General features: G+C 42.9%; 2 long non-coding RNA genes across 4 annotated transcripts in view; both read right to left on the bottom strand.

Moving 5' to 3' along the window:
* Positions 1–18815, bottom strand: part of LOC121156433 — a 30798-nt gene that overhangs the window by 5218 nt on the left and 6765 nt on the right. Inside the window, exons 1-2 of one of the 3 annotated variants that reach the window (XR_005883864.1) lie at positions 953–985; positions 580–715 (exon numbers count right to left, since the gene is read on the bottom strand). This is a non-coding gene — a long non-coding RNA (uncharacterized LOC121156433). The other 2 variants (XR_005883865.1, XR_005883863.1) reach the window with 2 other exon arrangements.
* LOC121156434 lies at positions 2048–3975 on the bottom strand. The gene is made up of 2 exons (XR_005883866.1): positions 3054–3975; positions 2048–2082 (listed from the first exon to the last, which is right to left on the bottom strand). It is a non-coding gene; the product is annotated as an uncharacterized LOC121156434 (long non-coding RNA).

Below are 18815 nucleotides of genomic sequence, written 5' to 3'. Positions count from 1 at the left end.
CATGGAACCTGCAATTCTCTTCATGCTTGAAGTCCTGAGTCCAACAGTTTAATTGGGGGAATCCCCAAAGAAATTCCGTCTAAAGTGATCCAAGATCAGATTCTTGTGTGTGCATTCCAGTACAGGGTCCGTCACAGACCGTCACCCCAGTCAGCCCATGCATATGCTGGTGGTGGCAATTGCTGGGTCAGTTCTGCCTCCAGCCCCATCTTCCACACAAACCAATGGGTGTGGAGCCCAACTGTATACTGTTCTAAGCCACTTTGTATGTCATAACCACAATTTAAAAAAAAAAAAACCCTACTACTCCCTACCATCCATCCCTGAAAGCCCTCTCTGTAGTCTCCAAAAACATTAAAGTCCCACGGCTTGTACACCAGCTCGCCCCCAACCCTCAATGGAGTTCCATCAAGGCCTGTTCTTCCCTGTAGCCCTGGTAACAATCAACATTCAGGAAGTACTCACTGTACGAATCAAAGGGCTATTAGTATAGGAGGAAAAGGTAAAAATCGTGGCAAGGAGCAATCACTTCCACCTGCAAAAACGTATCAGTTACAGTTTTAAAACTCTAAGACTCACCTGTTAGTTCTCCTTTTTCACTCAATTGATAAGTTACGGTTTGTTCCTTGGTAGAAGTAAGAATTAAAAAATGGTGTGTCAGTGTGAAGAAGCCATGACTGTCATGCCATCTAGTCTAAATCAGGTTGTTTGCCATCTGCAGGAAATAAAGACAACAGACTCGAATCAGCATTAGACAATAGTTAAACTACAAAGACATATAAGGGTAATTAAGAGCGGTCCTGACAACCTCTTAACAGGAGGTCATATGACCAGAGCAGGGTGGGACCCCAGAGTAGAGCAGGGGGACAGGAGGAGGCTTGTATCCCAACCCTGAAGACTCACGGATTCTCACCAAGGACCATCAGTACGGGCACCAACGACAACATCCCACCTGCCAAGGAGACCACAGGGAGTTGGAGTGCCTTCGGAGGCCAAGAACTCTGAGGTCACCAACTCCCGCTTGGATCCACCACATGGGATGAAAGAAATCCAAATCTTTCCTCACAGGATCCAAGGGTGTCAGAACAACAGCCAGGAGCCCTGAGCAGTCCACAGAAACAGAAGAAGAGTAAACTTCCTTGGGGACTCAGGAGAGGAGCTTTCTCTGGTCCTCACTCGGTTCCAACCTTGGGTCCCCCACCCTCTCTTGCAATGACCATCAGGATCATTCCAGAAACCCCTCAAAATAAACAAGCAAAACTCTAGAATAGATAGAGAACAACAAGGAAAGCTTGGAATCAGACAGGAAATGGACAGTGTGGATTCACTTATACCTTACTAGGTGGGACACAATGATTGGTTACTCCTCACTAGGGTATTGAGGATTTCTCTGCACATCCCTCCTAAAACTGTTCTGCACCTAAACTGTTGACATATGTCTTGAAAGAGTTATAAGCCAGTCTAGACAACCCGAAAAAAAAGCCAAGTTCAGCAAAATTATGCTTCAACACTATATAATGCTAAATACTATAATGAAAATAGATACAAGACAGCTGAATAGTAATCTATAGCCATTTTAAGGTGTATAGAATCCGGTTGCACATAAACTAAAATTGAAATGTCAACGAAGGAGTCACAGGATGTGGTAAAGGACTTGCATTTTTTTTAACATGTTGGTTACTCAATACTACGTCAATTAATTCCATAACATTATTAATTGTTGCTGATGTTATGTTGGGGCTTTTAATTGATCAGGATGATACTCTGCCAGCTCTACCTTCAGACCAGAGATGGTCTCCCCAACAAGCCGTTGAATTTGTCTAAACAGTAAGATGCTGGACTTATGCTTGGTATGTGCTTGCAATGAAGGAATCTTGACTGAACTTGAACTGTGGTAATGCAACAAGGTGGAGGAATCCACCATGGGGAGAGGGTTAGGGGAGCGGTGGGGGGAATCCCAGTACCTATAAAACTGTCACATAATGCAATGTAATTAATTTTAAAAAAAGAATTAAAATAGTGTGTCAGTGTGAAGAAGCCATGACTGTCATGCCATCTAGTCTAAATCAGGTTGTTTGCCATCTGCAGAAAATAAAGACCACGCTGTTAAAACAGTGAAGAAAGCACAACTGGCTATCCTACCCCATGCTTTTGGGGCTTATCTGCCAAGGTTATTAACTGCATTGCCCACTCTCAGGAGTGTTCAGATTTCAGAAAAACTGCCTCATGTTTTCTAGCTTATTTGAAACATTTATTAAATTAGAATGCCAGTTATTTCTTGGTGAAATGGGTATACTTAGTGAACTATGTTCCCTTAACCTATACAATGTATCTAAACTTATCTTCTGGCCTCTGGCCTCTTTCTACTAGTTTTACTTGTAATACGAAGATTTAAATTTGTTGATTTATTCATTTTTATTTGAAAGGGAGAATTACAAAGAGAAGGAGAGACAGACAGAGAGATCTTCCATCCCCTGGTTCACTCCCCAAATGGCTGCAAAATTTGGAGCTGGCTATTTCTGGCACTGGGTTGGTCTGTGTCTCCTTCAAGGTCTCTCACAGGGGTTCAGAGGCCCAAGGACTTGGGTCATACTCTGCTGATTTCCCAGGCCATTAACAGGGTACTGGATCAGAGGTGGAGCAGCCAGGTCTTGAACCAGCACCCATATAGGATGCCAGCGCTTTGGGCAGAGGATTAACTTGCTATGCTATAGTGCTACCCCTGATATGGAGATTTTAATGAGTCTCCCATAAATCTTCTTGGAAAGCAGGTGGGAAATGAGAAGGAACTACTCACCCTCTTCTATGGTACCCAGGCATTAAGGGCATAGTATGGTCAAAGGCAGTAGTAAGGTGGTAAAGCTTTTTTTTCTGCCTTATGTCATTTGGCTGTTTATAACTATACATATTTATTAAAGTTCAGATCCCACTTGGAGTTGTCTTGACAGGGTTAGACCAATGATTTTGGTGGCCACACTCAGTTCACAGGTGAGACACTCTCCATCCCCGCACCAAAGCAAAAGAGTGCAAGGAGGAACAGACAGAACTCTAACCAGAGTGTACAGGAAGTGAGGCAAAGGAAGATGGCTCTGGGCTGCTGATCTCTCATCTGTGGCCTGAGCAGGTATGACTAGCATTGGCTGGGTCTTGCACAGGCCATGGATTAGCCTTCTGTGTTCTCTGTCCCCTTCACGTTGCTGGAGTCCACCAGGTCAGAAAACAATTCTGTAGAACATTTGATCATATATGGCATGGGGTCTGCAGAAAAGTTCGTGGAAATGCAGATTGTGAAATACTTGTGCGTGGATTTAGGAAATGTTTTATATTGTAAGAACTTATCATCGATTTTACATTTCGTGGACTTTTTGAATTCCCTTTGCAAATCAAGGCACTTCGTTGTCACAATCTTCTTTCCTCACAAAGAAAGAAAACAAGCCCTCAGACCTGTGACCCTGGGCACCCTGGGATTCAGTTAGCTCACAAGTGAACTGACAGCACAAATAATGCCGAGCTGTGAGGCAAGAGCATATGCAACACCTGTGAGAGATCTCCTGGGCCTACACTTCAGCTGGCAGTGAATGACAATTTATCTCATCCTCATCAGCAGTTTCATTGAACTTCATCAGTTCTACAGGTGAAAAAAAAAATTCTACTTTTCCATCTTGCATTTCTTTGAAGCTAAAATCTTGTTGATGTGCTCAATTGCATTTATCTCTTCATGACCTTGGACCATTTGTATGTTTGTCTTTTCCTAGTGATCATAAAAGTTTATTACAAGAGTATTTATTTGAGGTTATTAATCCTTTAAAAAAAAACATTTACCTTCTTGCTAGAGCTGGGACTGGGGGTGGGTTGAGCCACGCAAGGCTGCAGCACCTATAGGCATGAGTCTGGGCCAGGTCTGGAGGCGGAGCCAAATCTGGCAGCGTTCCAAGCTTGGCTGGGTCACAGTACCCACTGGCACACACACTACCCAAGAATGTGATACAATCTATGCTTGCAATGAAAGAATCTCAACTGAACTTGAACTGTGGTAATGCAACAAGGTGGAGGAATCCACCATGGGGGGAGGGTTTGGGGAGAGGTGGGGGGTAATCCCAGTGCCTATTAAACTGTGTCACATAATGCAGTGTAATTAATAAAAAAAAAAAAAAAGATTGTGATACAATCTTGGGGTGTGTGCTGGGCTGGCCCGGGGCCATAGCACCCTTGATTCACATGAGAGCAAGGGGAGGGACCTAGCGCAAAGGCTCAATTTGCAAAACTCTCATCTTGCAATCACTGCGATCCCATATGAACATCAGTTTGTATCCCAGATGTTTCAGTTCCCATCTAGCTACTTGGATGTCACCCCAGGAAGGCAGTGGAGAATGGCCCAATGCCTTGGGATCCCACATCCACCTGACAGAGCCAGAAGAGGCTCCTGGCTTTGGATCAACTCCAGCCATTGTGACCACTTGGAAAGTGAACCAGCAGATTGAAGATCTTTCTCTGTCTCATTTTCTCCCCATAAATTTTATCTGTCTTTCCATTAAAAATACATAAATCTTAAAAAAAAAAAAAAAGGAGAGAGAAGGGCATGGTAGGGGCAGGGCAGGCTGGGCTAGGCCTTAGCACCTGTCAGCACATGGAATTCAAACCCCCAGCCCCAGTTTTTGCATGTGCTCAGGCAGGCTAGCCTGGCATGGGCTAGGCTGAGCTAGGTGGCAACACCCACTCGTTCAAGTGAGAAATGAGGCAGGGGTGGAACTGACCAGGCAACTGCATCCTTGGGTTATATGCATTGGCTGGTATGGGAGGTGGCCCAAACCTGACTCTGTACTAATTGGTGCAAGCAAGGGTCAAGTCCAAGGACTTCCCAGGCAAGATTTTATGGTGGACTCCCTGACTAGGTGGCTGTATTTAAACCCCATCCTCAGGGAGCGTATGTATTGGGAATGGCATCCTCAGTGGCAGATGCACGTGCAGTGGAGAGCCTACCCAGATGCACACAAAAGATATGATGGCCAGCAGAGGACATTGAGTACCTCATCAGAGGATAAACAGGTTGGACAACTCTCCTGGCTGAGCATTGCAGCAAGTACCTGTGGATGCACTGAGTTGGACATGGTCAGCCAATAGACCTTGGGAAGATTTTCTGAGACGTGGTGTCATGAAACCAACAATGTCTCAGAACTATCAAAAAATCACTCAAGTAACACCCTCAGAACCCTCTCCCCCCAAATTGGGGTCTCTAAGACATCATCAAATGTCTCCCCATACTAGGGGCTGATATAATTTGACAGCAAGGAGTGTCTCCTCCATTGCTCCTGCACCCTGCCATCACATCAGACTAGAAAAAAATAACTGAACTGTATCTCATCCACATTCTTCCACACCTCAACCTTCCCCACCCTAAACAAAGGCCACATCGGTATGAAACCTCTCAACTACATAACTAGTATTAAAAACTTAAAATAAATAAATTATTTTTAAAACATATTCCTTCTTATTTTGAATTATTTCAAACATATAAGATACACAATCTAATGAACTCACAAAGAAACTTCATAACGACCAATTCACACTCATTTCCCATCTGCTGAAATATTCCTACTAAACCCCAGAAAACATGTTTTTTTTTAAATTTACAATCATTTTCGTATTCACAAGTATGTCTAAATTTATAAGAACTCTTTTTAAGAAGCAAAACCTGAGTGGCTGGGTGTTGGTGCAACAGGTTAAGCCGGCATCCCTTAGTGGAGGGCCAGTTTTAATCCCAGCTAGTCTACTTCCAATCCAGCTTTCTGCTACACAGACTGGAAGACATGGAACACAGCCCCAATATGAGGATCCCTGTAACTCATGTGTGAAACGCAGATGACATTTCCGGTTCCTGCTTTGGCCTGATTCCATGGCCACTGTTGTAGCCACTGGTAGAATGAACCAGGGGATGAAGGATCTCCTTCGCTGTCTGTCTCTTGTTCTGCCCCATTCTTCATTTTGCCTTCCACATAAAAAATAAATCTTTCAAAGACTAGGATATCATTATCCCCTCTAAAAACTTACTAATGCCTCCTTTTTACAACCAAATATTCTTGGACTTTTAGTTGGCCTATTAATGTTTTTGTTTTGTTTTGAATGGTATCTTCACAGTTATTGATGTGACTAATGGGCTTCTATTTGAAGTGCTGTGAGGCAAACCTTTCTGGAACTCACATGCAACAAAAACCATCACCTTTTTTCTTTTTCAAACATAATAATTCAACCTGGGAATATTCATCAATTCAAGACTTTATAAAAATAAGAGGACATTTTGGTTGACAGGAAAAGTAAGAAGGTAGGATTAATGTGGGAGCATGAAAAAAAGTATATTATCCAATTAAATCCCTAACTAGGCAGCTAGTTAATCTAACAAAGAATGATTACAGATGAGCCCCTAAAATTAATAAAGAAGTCATATTTATTAATATATGTTATATATTAATTAAAAAGTTACTATTAATAAAGAAGCCACAAATAAAGAAGTCATCAGACACCTGGATCATCCAAGTCTATTTAGGAAGCAATGCTCCACTTTTTAAATACCAGGGGAAAAGAAAAAGTAAAGAACATGCGAAAAGGTCAATGCAGTGGCATAGGAACCTAATTTTCTGCCTGTGGCACCAGGATCCCATATGGCCATCAGTTCGTGTCCTGGCTGCTCTAGCCACTTCCCAACCAGCTCTCTCCTTATGGACTGGGAAAACAACAGAGATTAGGCTAAAGCCTTGGGATCCCGCACCCACATGCAAGACTGGGAAGAAGCTCCTGGCTTGGGTCTCCAGATCACCTCAGCTGCTGCTGGCTATTGTGGCCATTGTGGCCATTTGCAGCGTGAACCAGCAGATGGAGGCTTTCTCTCTGTCTCTCCTGCTCTCTGTAAATCTGCCTTTCCAATTAAAAATAAATAAATAAATAAAAGAGTAGGTCTAGAGTTCTGTGTATGATTACCCATCTTTCCAGTCTGTTATTTCTCTTCAGAATTGTCCTAGTTATACTTACATTCTGAATGTTGTTCCATACATGTACAATGTGTGTTGAATGAGGATATGAACAATCTAAGTTCTTTCATGTGGCTCTATTTTTGGTCTGGATTTGCAGGAGACCAAAGACCCCAGTTTAGTATTTTCATGAGCTCTTCCTAAGGGAGCTACTTCACAATCACCATCAGCTCATGCAAGAAATGTTTTAGCTACATAAATAGGGATGTGTCAAAGACTTAGTTTCCAGGAACCAAGACTACATCTTATACAAGATGCTCAACAAACTGGACTTTTATGTTTGTTTATAGAGATATAATCAACTGCAAATTTAGGGAGAAATAATAAAGTAATTGCAAACTGGACTTTCATGTAAGAGGTATTATTTGTGGAAATATAGTTAACTACAAATTTATAGAAAAATAACAAAATGATTGCTAAAGATTATAATTTTTTATTACAGGTTTCAAGAAAAGAAAACATATTTAGGATGTTGAGGGCTGGACGTTTGATGCAGTTGCTGATGCAGCTTGGAATGCCATGTCCTGTACCTGAGTGTCCAGACTCAGGTCTGGGCTCCATTTCCCACCCAACTTCCTGCTAACGCCAAACACTGGCAAGGCAGCAGGTGATGGCTCAGGGATTTGGCTCCCTGATTTGTGCAAGAACCCGATGGAGTTCATGGCTCTGGCTTCAGCCTGGTCCAGTTCTGGCTATTGTGGATACTTGGGAAGCAGACCAGCAGATGGGAAATGTTTTGGTATATCTCTACCTCCCTGTTGGTGCCTCTCTGCTTTAAAACAAAATGAAAATAGATAAATAATGTTTTTAATCTTTGAAGGCTACCACTAAGAAAATTTATTTTCAGTAAACCAAGTGGTACACAAAAATATAGCTATTTTAAGTTCTCTTTTTTTGGTAAAGATTAATTTCATTTGTATTGGAAAGTCAGATATAAGAAGAGGAAAGACAAAGAGGAAGATAGATCTTCCCTCCAATGGTTCACTCCCCAAGTGGCCACAATAGCTGGAGCTGCACCAGTACAAAGCCAGGAGCCAGGAGCCTCTTCCGGGTCCCACACACAGGTGTAGGGTCCCAAGGCTTTGGGCCGTTCTCAACTGCTTTCCCAGGCCACAAGCAGGGAGCTGGATGGGAAGTGTGGCCACTGAGATTAGAACTGGTGGCCATAAGGGATCCTGGCATGTACAAGGCGAGGACTTTAACTGCTAGGCTACAATGCTGGGCTCTTAAGTTCTTCCTATTTAAGTTTCAGATGCACCTCATCTCTGAGTTAACTTGTTCTTTCCATCAATCAAGAAATTTTTAAAAATTAATATTTATTTATCTTCATCTACTTCAAAGACACACACACAAATTTAGAGAGAATCCTGCTCTCACTGTTTCCTTCCCCAAATGCCCCACAGCAGCCAGGGTTGGAGCAAGCCAAAATCAGGTCAAAATAAGGAGCCCTGGGCGCAGAATGGTGGTGCAGTGGTTAAGGCCTTCGCCTTGCACGCCCCGGTATCCCATATGGTCGCCAGTTCTAATCCCAATGGCCCTCCTTCCCATCTAGCTCCCTGCTTGTGGCCTGGGAAAGCAGTTGAGGATGGCCCAAAGCCTTTGGACACTACACCCGCATGGGAGACCTGGAAGAACTCCTGGCTCCAAGCTTCGGATTGGCTCAGCTCCAGCCGTTGCGCTCACTTGAGGAGTGAACCATTGGAGGGAAGATCTTCCTCTCTGTTTCTCCTCCTCTCTGTATATCTGCCTTCCCAATAAAAATAAATAAATCTTAAAAAAAAAAAATAAGAAGTCCAGAATTCCAGCTGGGTTTCCTGCACGGGTGGCATGAGCCGAAGTACTCCAACTACCATTCACTGCCTCCCAGAATACATCATCATGAACTATTGTGGAGGATTGACACGCTGTGCCATGATGTCTACCCTGGGAGATGACAATGCTAGGACACCAACACAGAGAGTAGCCACCAGCCTTTTATTTCCTGTTGTCTATATTCAAACACTGTTTTGATAGCCTTCCTTTCTTTTCCTATTTCAAGCTAGGCGTATTCAGTAGTCCACATGGTCACAAAAGTGGCAGGTCATGTTCTGACCCTTTCCATTACATTGCGTGGGAAAGGACTTCAGGATGATTCTCCTTTGAATTCACATTTCTTCCCTTTTATTTATCAATTCTCAAAATAGTGATTTGGTTTTCTAACTTTCACCAAAGTGGTCAATGAGGATTTCCCACTGTACTTATCTGAAAGACTTATTTATTTATTTGGAAGACAGAGTTACTGCAAGAGAGAACTTCCATCTCTGAAACAGAACTGCTATATGCTGATTCACTGTCCAAACAGTAGTAAAGGTTGAAGTTGAGGTTAGGTCAGGCTGAAGACAGAAACCAAGAGCTTCTTCCAGGTCTCTCATGTGGGAACATGAACCCAAGGAATTGGGTCATCTTCCAATGTTTTCCCAGGTACATTAGCTGGGAACTGGAAGGGAAGGACAACAGCTGGGATATGAACTGGTATCCATATGCAATGCTGTCATTGCAGGTGGCAGTTTAACCTGCTATGTGGCCATGCCATAGTGCTAGCCACTTATTTTAAGGCAGCATGGTTATGAGCTTGTGGTCCTAGTACATTTGAGATGTATCAATTAATCATCATTGATACTTCATTTGTCCCATCTTCCCATAGTGAGAACTTTTTTGTTTGCTATAGATGCTTAGAATCGAATAATTAGACTCTCCAGTAATAGCTTAACTATCTAATTTATAGCTTTTTTACAGCAAGGGAAACAATCAGCAAAGTAAAAAAGCAACCCACAGAATGGGAGAAGATCTTTGCACACTATGTAGGAGATAGAGGGCTAATCTCCAGAATATACAAAGAACTCCAAAACAACCAAAAATCCAAAACAAACAAGCCACTCAAGAAATGGGCACGGGAAATGGGCAAACATTTCACAAAGGAACAAGCCCAAATGGCAAACAAACATATGAAAAAATGCTCCAGTTCCCAGGCAATAAGGGAAATCCAAATTAAGACATCAATGAGGTACCACCTAACACCAGTAAGATTGGCCCACATAAAAAAGAACACCAATGACACTTGTTGGCGAGGATGTGGGGAAAAGGGAACCCTACTCCACTGCTGGTGGAGCTGCAGGTTGGTACAGCCTTTATGGAAATCAGTCTGGAGAACACTCAAACAACTCAAAATCTGCATACCATATGACCCAGCAATAGCACTCCTAGGAATATATCCAAAACACCTGTTTCACGACAAACCAACATGCACCTCTATGTTCATAGCAGCACAATCAGTAATCGCAAAAACATGGAAGCAACCGAAATGCCCATCAACAGAAGATTGGATAAGAAAGCTTTGGTTCATCTACTCCATGGAATACTACTCAGCTATTAAAAAAAACAAAATGCAGTTCTTTGTGACTAAATGGGCCCAACTGGAAACTACAATGCTAAGGGAAATGAGCGAATCCCAAAAGGTTAGATACCACGTTTGCCTTGATTTAACCTGTAATTTTTGTTTGTTTGTTTGATTGTTAGTTTTTGAACCTGTCATTGATACTGTCTCAACCCATGTGTTTTGAAGAATTGAACTTGCATTATTTTTAACATATTGTTTACTCAATACTATGTCAATTAATTCCATAACATTGTATATTGTTGTTGATGTTTTGTTGGGGCTTTTAACTGACCGGAACTTTACTCTGTTAGCTCTACCTTCAGACCAGAGAAGGTCTCCCCAAGAAGCCACTGAACTTATCTGGACAATAAGATGCTGGACTTTATGCTAGGTATATGCTTGCAATGAATGAATCTCAACTGAACTTGAACTGTGGTTATGCAGCAAGGTGGAAGAATCCACCATGCGGGGAGGGGAGTGGGAAGGGTAGGGGGAATCCCAGTGCCTATAAAACTGTATCACATAATACAATGTTAATACAATTTTTAAAAAGTAATAAAAAAAAGAAAAAAAGAAAAAAAAGATTATTTTTATTGCAAAGTCAAATTTACAGAGAGGAGGAGAGACAGAGAGGAAGCCCTTCCATCTGCTGACTCACTCCCCAAGTGGCTGCAACAGCTGGAGCCGTGCTGATCTGAAGCCTGGAGCCAGGAACTTCTGCGTCTCCCATGCGAGCCAAGGTCCCAAGGCTTTAGGCCATCCTCAACTGCTTTCCCAGGCCACAGGTAGGGAGCTGGATGAGAAGCAGGGTTGCTGGGATTAGAACCAGTGCCCATATTGGATCTCGGTGCTTGTAAGGCAAGGACTTTAACCATTGGGCTACCGTGATTGGGCCCTAATTAAGTTTTAAACTTCCAGAATAAAAGATGTTCCATTCTCATTTTATACATTTCCTGTCTTGATCCTAAGGTTAGCTGTGGGGTTACTGAAATCTCACATCAACCTTTCACTTACTTGGAGCATCAGTGGGCATCTCTAATTCATTATGAAGATTCTTTAGGAGATATCAGCTCGGGGATTTGGAATTATGTCTATATATCACTCAGGGTGGGTAGGTATAGCTTCTGTTTTATAACAGAAGGAAATGATGGCCTGGCCTCCCTTGTTGCTAATGACCTTTGGTCCAAATTTTTAATCTCATTTGTCGTGAGAAGAAAAGTACAGTCGTGCATTGTTTCAGGATGAGGGTAGGTTTTAGGAAACGTACTGTTACTCAATTTCATTATGTGGCAACATGATAAAGTGTATTTGAACAAACTTTGATGGTGTAGCTTGCTACACAGCAAGGCCATATGCTGTAATGTACTGCTTCTAGGTTACAAACTTGGACCTCCTCTTACTGTATTGGCTATTGTGGACTATTATAACACAGCTGTATTTGTTTTTCAAACATATCAAAAAAATAGGAAGAAGGTTGTGAGGGAGTGGTGTGAGAAAGCTCTCAGATTCCCGAAATGTGGCCAGACACCTGTAGTCTCAGGGAGCCTTGCTGCTCCTTTGGGAGCCACCATCTTCTCTACTTTCAGCCCGTAGGCCTATATTTCATATTGAATCCCCTAGTAGCCCTAGAGAAAGGAACTGGCTGCATTATCCTGCTGCTGAGCCCTGAAAAGACCATTAACAAAGGTGGTTATTTACTCTCCTGAGTAGTGGGGGGAAAAAAAGTTTAGAAGGGTATATTTAAAATGGTCTAAAAGAGAAAACACCTGAGCAAGGCATTTGATCTGGTAGTTGTGTGCATTCCATGTCAGACTGCCTGGTTAGTTGTGGCTCCACTACCAAAACTAATCTGCTACTAATGTGTACCCTGACAGGCAGTAAGTGATGGCTCAGGTAACTGGTTCCCTGTCAACCCGCACGGCAGACCTGGACTGAATTCCCATCTCCCAGATCCAGCGTGGCACAGCACTGGCCATTATGGACAATTGAGAAGCACATGCTCTTTCTCTCTCTGTGCCTCTCAAATACATAAATTTAGAAATAGTACTCCAGTAGGGGCTGGCATTGTGGCATATTAGGTGAAATTGCCACCTACAACACCAGCGTCCCTTATTGGCACTGGTTCATGTTCTGGCTGCTCCAAATCCAGTGCTCTGCTAATGACTTGGGAAAAGTAGAAGATGGTTCAAATGTTTGGACCCCTACTGCCTGCAACGGAAGGCATGCTATTAAATGCTATTAAAGCTCCTCCTGCCAAGCCCAGCCCTGGCTGTTGCAGCCATTTTGAGGAGTGATCCAGCAAGTGGGGAGATCTCCTTCACTCTACGAACTTCATATATATATATATCAGTTCTCTTGGCTCTTGCACTAACATTTAGCTTGAAACACAATACACAACTTTAAGAAATATTTTCTGGAACCCAGCTCAGTTGTCTAGTGGCTAGAGTCCTTGTCTTGTGTGAGTTGGGGTCCCATATGGGCATTGGTTCATATCCTGGCTGCTCCAATTCCTATCCAACTCCCTGCTTGTGGCCTGGGAAAGCAGTAGAAGATGGCCCAAAGCCTTAGGAGCCTGCATCCGTGTGGGAGACCTGGAAGCAGGTTCTGGCTCCTGGCATTGGATCATCTCAGCTGCAGCTGTTGTACCCACTTGGGGAGTGAGCCAGCAGATGGAAGATCTTTCTCTCTGTAAATCTGACTTTCCAATAAAAAATACATTAAAAATATTTTTTTATATGTATTTTGGACTTTTTGTGTTAAAAGTCAGCTAAAAGCTAAGACACAAACATCTGCAACAGCCTGATCCTATGCAGTCAGGATCATCGTCACCATCTTCCACCTGCACATCTTATCCCACTGAGGGCCTCAGGAGCATTGCCGCACAGACGCAACTATCACCTCCTATGATAACAAGGCTTTCCTCCTGGAAATTCTCCTGAAGGGCCTGCCAGCGGCTATTTCATAGAGAATATTTCTTAAATATTTTAAGGAAAAGTAATATGACAAAATAATACATAATCTAATAGTATTTATCCTTGCTATCACACAGTTCATAATCATGCATGCAACTGAAGTTTTATACAGCTGGCAGTGAAGGCTTGCTGACTGCAGCCATAGCTATAGGGGTTACAATAGCCTAGAATGTTTCAGCTTCATTATAACCGTGTGGGACATGGGGTGATTCTAAGTGTATATGGAGATATCAGATCTTCAGCACCTGTTTACGTATAACCCCCAAATCACACTAAACTATCACATACATGTGACAACTCATGATTATTTATTTCCCTGCCATTTTAAAAATAAACAAAGCAGGGCACAGCATTGGAGCCTAGGGGCTAAAGTCCTCACCTTGCATGCACCGGGATTCCATATGGGTGCTGGTTTGTATCCCAGCTGCTCCACTTCCCACCCAGCTCCCTGCTTGTGGCCTGGGAAAGCAGTCAAGGACGGCCCAAAGCCTTGGGACCCTACACCTGTGTGAGGAACCCTGAAGAAGTTCCTGGCTCCTGGCTTCGAATTGGCTGAGCTCTGGCCATTGAACCGCTTGTTGAGTGAACAGGCAGACAGAATATCTTCCTGTCTCTCCTCTCTAAATTTTTCAAATAAAAAGAAATGAATCTTAAAAAAATAATAAACAAAGCACTAGAGTCCAAATTATTTTTTCTTGTTTATTTTTATTGGAAAGGCAGATCTATAGAGTGCAGGAGAGACAAAGAATTGTCAGCTGATTCACTCCCCATGTAGCCACAATAGCCAGAGCTGAGCTGATCTGAAGCCAGGAGCCTCTTTTGGGTCTCCCATGCGAGTGCAGTGCCCCAAGGTCCTGGGCCATCCTCCATGGTTTTCCTAGGCCACAAGCAGAGAGCCGGAAGGGAAGTGGAGCAGCTGGGACATGAACCAGTGCTCTTATGGGATCCCAGATGAGGAGCCTAGCCACTAGCCTACCATGCCACTACCCTACAGTCCACATTCTTATAATTTTTCACTTAAAATTGCAAGCATTATTCCAAGGCATTGTTTGTACATCATTCTAATGACTCAACAGATTCCACACATCGTTACATCAGAATGATCTGAAGAGTATTCAGGTCTTGGGTATTGCAGCTATTTTGAGCACCTATCTTTTACAAATAACACTGAATCAGATTTTCTGCATGTAAATATTATACATAATCACGTTTAAAACCTTAAAAGTATGCTTGCAGGTAAGACACTACATTTTTGCTTACTTAATATTGAGGGTTTTTTTTTTTTTTAAGATTTATTTGGTTCTATTGGAAAGTCAGGTTTACAGAGGAGAAACAGAAAGTTCTTCCATCTGCTGATTCACTCCCCAATAGCCACAATGGCTGGTGCTGAGTCGATCTAAAGCCAGGATCCAGGAGCTTCTTCCAGGTCTCCCACGTGTGTGCAGGGTCCCACGGTTTTGAGGCTGTCCTCTGCTTTCCCAGGCCACAAGCAGGGAGCTGGATAAGAAGTGGAGCAGCTGAGGCAGGAGCTGTGTAAAGTGAGGACTTGATACCGTGCTGGGTCCATACTGAGGGATTATTTACCTACAAGTCATACGTTTTAAGTGTAGTGGTCAATGATTCCTTTATCTGTGTAGTTGGCATAGCCACCACATGTTGAGGGACACATCTCCATCTGCTCTAAGAGTTGCTTCATGATTCTTTGCAGCTACCAGTCACAACTACTACTACTGCTAGACTTTCTAGAAATGTATATAAACAGGAAAACAAAAAGCAGATGTGTGGCTTATGTCTAGTTTCTCATATCTTGCATAATGCCCGCGAGATGAATCCCTGGTGTGCACACTGGCAATCTTTTCCTTCTTATTACCACAATAGTATTCTATATGGTTACCTGCTCTTCAGTTGACAAATATCTGGATTGTCTCCTATTTAATTTCTTATAAAGAATAGTTATGAACATTCACATATAATTTTTTTAAGATTTATTTTTATTGGAAAGTCAGATATACAGAGAGGAAACATCTTCCATCTGATGATTCACTCCCCAAGTGACTGCAAAGGCTGGAGCTGTGCTGATCCGAAGCCTGAGGCCAGGACCTCTTCCAGGTCTACCACATGGTTGCAGGATCCCAAGGCTTTGGGCTGTTCTTGACTGCTTTCCCAGGCCACACACAGGGAGCTGGATGGGAAGCAGGGCTGCTGGGATTAGAACCGCTGCCCATATGAGATCCCAGCTTGTTCAAGGTGAGAACCTTAGCCGCTAGGCCACTGTGCTGGGCTCTCATATATAAATCTGAATGTGAACAAAAACTTTTATTTCCCATGGCTAAATTTTTAAGATCATAATTATGGATTTTATGGCATTTCTATAAATACTGCTTTCTGAAACTTTTGCTATAATTGGTCCACACCTTCACCACCACTTAGTATTGTGTCTTTTTAAAAAAATCTTGTTATATAGCAGTATCTCAATGTCGCTGTAGTATTAATTAGCATTTAATTAGATCAGTTACCATATAGAGAATTAGTTTCCTCGTGTGTGTATTGGGCATTTATTTAGTTTGTGAAGTGTCTGTTCAAGTCAGGGGAGGGAGTGGAGAGATTTGGACAGATACGGTCCCCCAAAATATGAAGAAGTACACAAGCTTTATCCTGTGCTGCTTGGTCAGGATTGTATGGGCCCCTTCATGGGTGCTAACAAGGGAGTCACCCTCTGAAAAGGGAGGGGATTCCCAGGGGACAGAAGAACCAGAGACGGGGCTTACACATCTGGTGACACGACTGGGAGTACAGCATGGGATCTTCGGCCAGAGAGCTTTGAAGGGCTGCATGGGCAGTGCTGTGGTTTCATTGGGTATGCAACGTTTTTGCATTACTTAAGATCATAAAGATTTTGTTTTCTTCTGCAATTTTATAGTTTTTAAAATTTATTTGGAGGATGGAGTTACAGAGATAGAGGGATCTTTCACTTTCACTCCTCAAATGGCCACGGTGGCTGTGCCGGTTGTTTCCTCTTGGTTTCCCACGTGGGTGCAGAGGTGCAAGCACTTGGTCCATCCTATGTTCTCCCAGGCACATCAGCAGGGAGCTGGAGTGGAGTAGCTGGGACTCAAACCAGCACCTACATGGGATGCTGGCATCCAGACGGTGATTTTACTCAATACTCCACAACACAGAGCCATTCTTACAGCTTTAGTTCCTATGCTGATTCACAACCCATTTAACCTTTGCCTGTGGTACGAGGCAAGGGTAAAGGCTCATGTTTTTGCATATGGATCTTGGTACCATTTATGGTAGATTATCTTTTCTGACTTACCTTTGCACTTTAGTTTGAAATGCCAAGATTAATATGCACGAATCGCTCATTGTTTTGTCTCAGTGTTTATATACATAAGTGTGTAAGAATCATAGTCCTGATTATGTACGTAGTTTTAAAGTCGTAAAGGCCAGTCTTGTTCTTCTCTTGGCTTCTGCAGAGCCTGGCATTTCCATATGAATTTGCTCATCAACCTAAGTTTTAGGGGGAAAAAAAGTATTCTGGTGTTTTGATTAGAATTGAAGTGTATAGATGAAGAAAGTTGCACTCTTTTTTTATTGATCTTGCATTCCATGGAGGTGGCATTACTCATTTCCTCATTTCCCGATCTTTTCCTTAGCAGTATGCTCTAGTTTCCGTGTACAGATCTTGCACATCATATCTGTCATTAGTTACTTCATCTTTAATGGTGCTAGCTTCATAGTTCCCCTAATTTCAACACACAGCAGTTCACTGTTAGGATATGAGCATTTTTAAAAGATAAATTTGGAAGCTTGGGAGAGATCCTATATCCAGTGGCTTACTCCTCAAATGGCCACACAGCCAGCACTGCGCCAGGGCCAAAACCAAAAACCTGGAATTCCATTTTTTTTTTCTCTAAGCCTTTTTATTTCTTCCAGACTCAACTCCATTGCATTCACCTCATCTCCCACAGCTTTAAAGCCCCGGAGTGTGGGAAGGGAGAAAAGATGGGGATGGAGGAGGGAAGCGGAGAGAAGGGGCGATGAGGAGAGGGGAAGGGAGGGTCGGTGAGAATGAGGGGGATGAAGGAAGAGAAGAACATACTTAGAAAAAAAAGTCACGGAGGAAGAGGCTCTGAGAGTCGGGCGGGCTGAGCGGGACTAGAGGAAGCTTGAAGTAGGGGCAAAGAAGGACCCAAGAGAGGAGAGAAGACGGGTACAGAAAAAGTAGCAGAGAAAGGGCGAAAGAAGAGAAGGTGGTGAGGATAAGACTGTGGAGGGCTAAGAACTAGAGGGACAAGGGGGCGACAGGGGGCTGTGGCATATGCAGAAAGTTAGACAAAGGAAGGGCGTTGGGTGGATCCTCACTTTCGGGGTCTCCACTGCAACCCCGAAGTGAAGAGAAACTGAGGGGGGCGGGGGTGGCAGGGCTGCAAGTACCGTGGAACCCACAGGGAGCTGGAGCATGGGCCGAACGCAGTCCAGAGCCCAAGTATCAGCATCTCAAGTAATGCTCAGACCAAATGCGTGCCCCCATGGCAATCGCTTTCTTGCCCATAGGTAACCATTCCAACATGTCTGACACATCTAAGCATTTTCCTGCTAAACATTCCTGTTTTGAGTTTGTACAAACAGTATTGTTATATAACTCCTTACTCTTTTCATTAACCACCTTTAAACCATCCTGTCACTGGACAGATGGAGTGCTGGCTTCTGATGCACAGTACCATGAATGCACGCACTCACTACATTTTATTATTTCCAAGGATGCATTCTAGGTTGGATCTAAGCCTATGCCACCTGAAACAAATGATCAGAGAGATGTGTGAAATTTCTTGAGGCCATTCTTCCACCAGCAATTTAACAACGTAAATAAATTCTGCTAGACTGTTCTTCACAATGGCCTGAGCACGTTCCATTCCCACTAGCAGTGTTTGAGGGTTTCTCTCTCGCCTTCCCCACCAAGGCTTGACACAATTTTTCTCATTATTTTTGTCTGTTGAATGTTAAGTGTGATTTATCATCTAAATTCCTTTAATAATTTGAGTAAATCTTCACACACTATTAGTTTGTTAAGATTTCTTCTACAAACTGCCTGTTGGTAACCTTGAAACAATTTTTTCCACTGGGAGAGCTGGTTTTGTTTGTTTTTAGTTGATGAGCTAAGCAGTCCTTCTTGCTGATGGTATGTACCTCCTTGGTAGACTCAGATCCTCCCATGGGGTCATCTATGATAAATCATGAAAATGTCCCCCAGTTATTTGTTCAAGTCTTTTTCTTACTGCATAACAAATCACCCAAAACCTTAGAAGCTTAAAGTAAACCATTTTATTTTGCTCACAATTTTATGGGTCAGAAATTGGGAAGGGTTCCACTGGAGGGTTCATCGAATTTACCCAGCAACAA

The sequence above is a fragment of the Ochotona curzoniae genome, unplaced genomic scaffold, assembly GCF_017591425.1.
Source record: "Ochotona curzoniae isolate NIBS_2020 unplaced genomic scaffold, NIBS_Ocur_1.0 contig_3432, whole genome shotgun sequence".
Lineage (NCBI taxonomy): Eukaryota > Metazoa > Chordata > Mammalia > Lagomorpha > Ochotonidae > Ochotona > Ochotona curzoniae.
The sequence above is the reverse complement of the archived record's forward strand: the minus strand, read 5'-3'. Positions and strand labels throughout refer to the sequence as shown.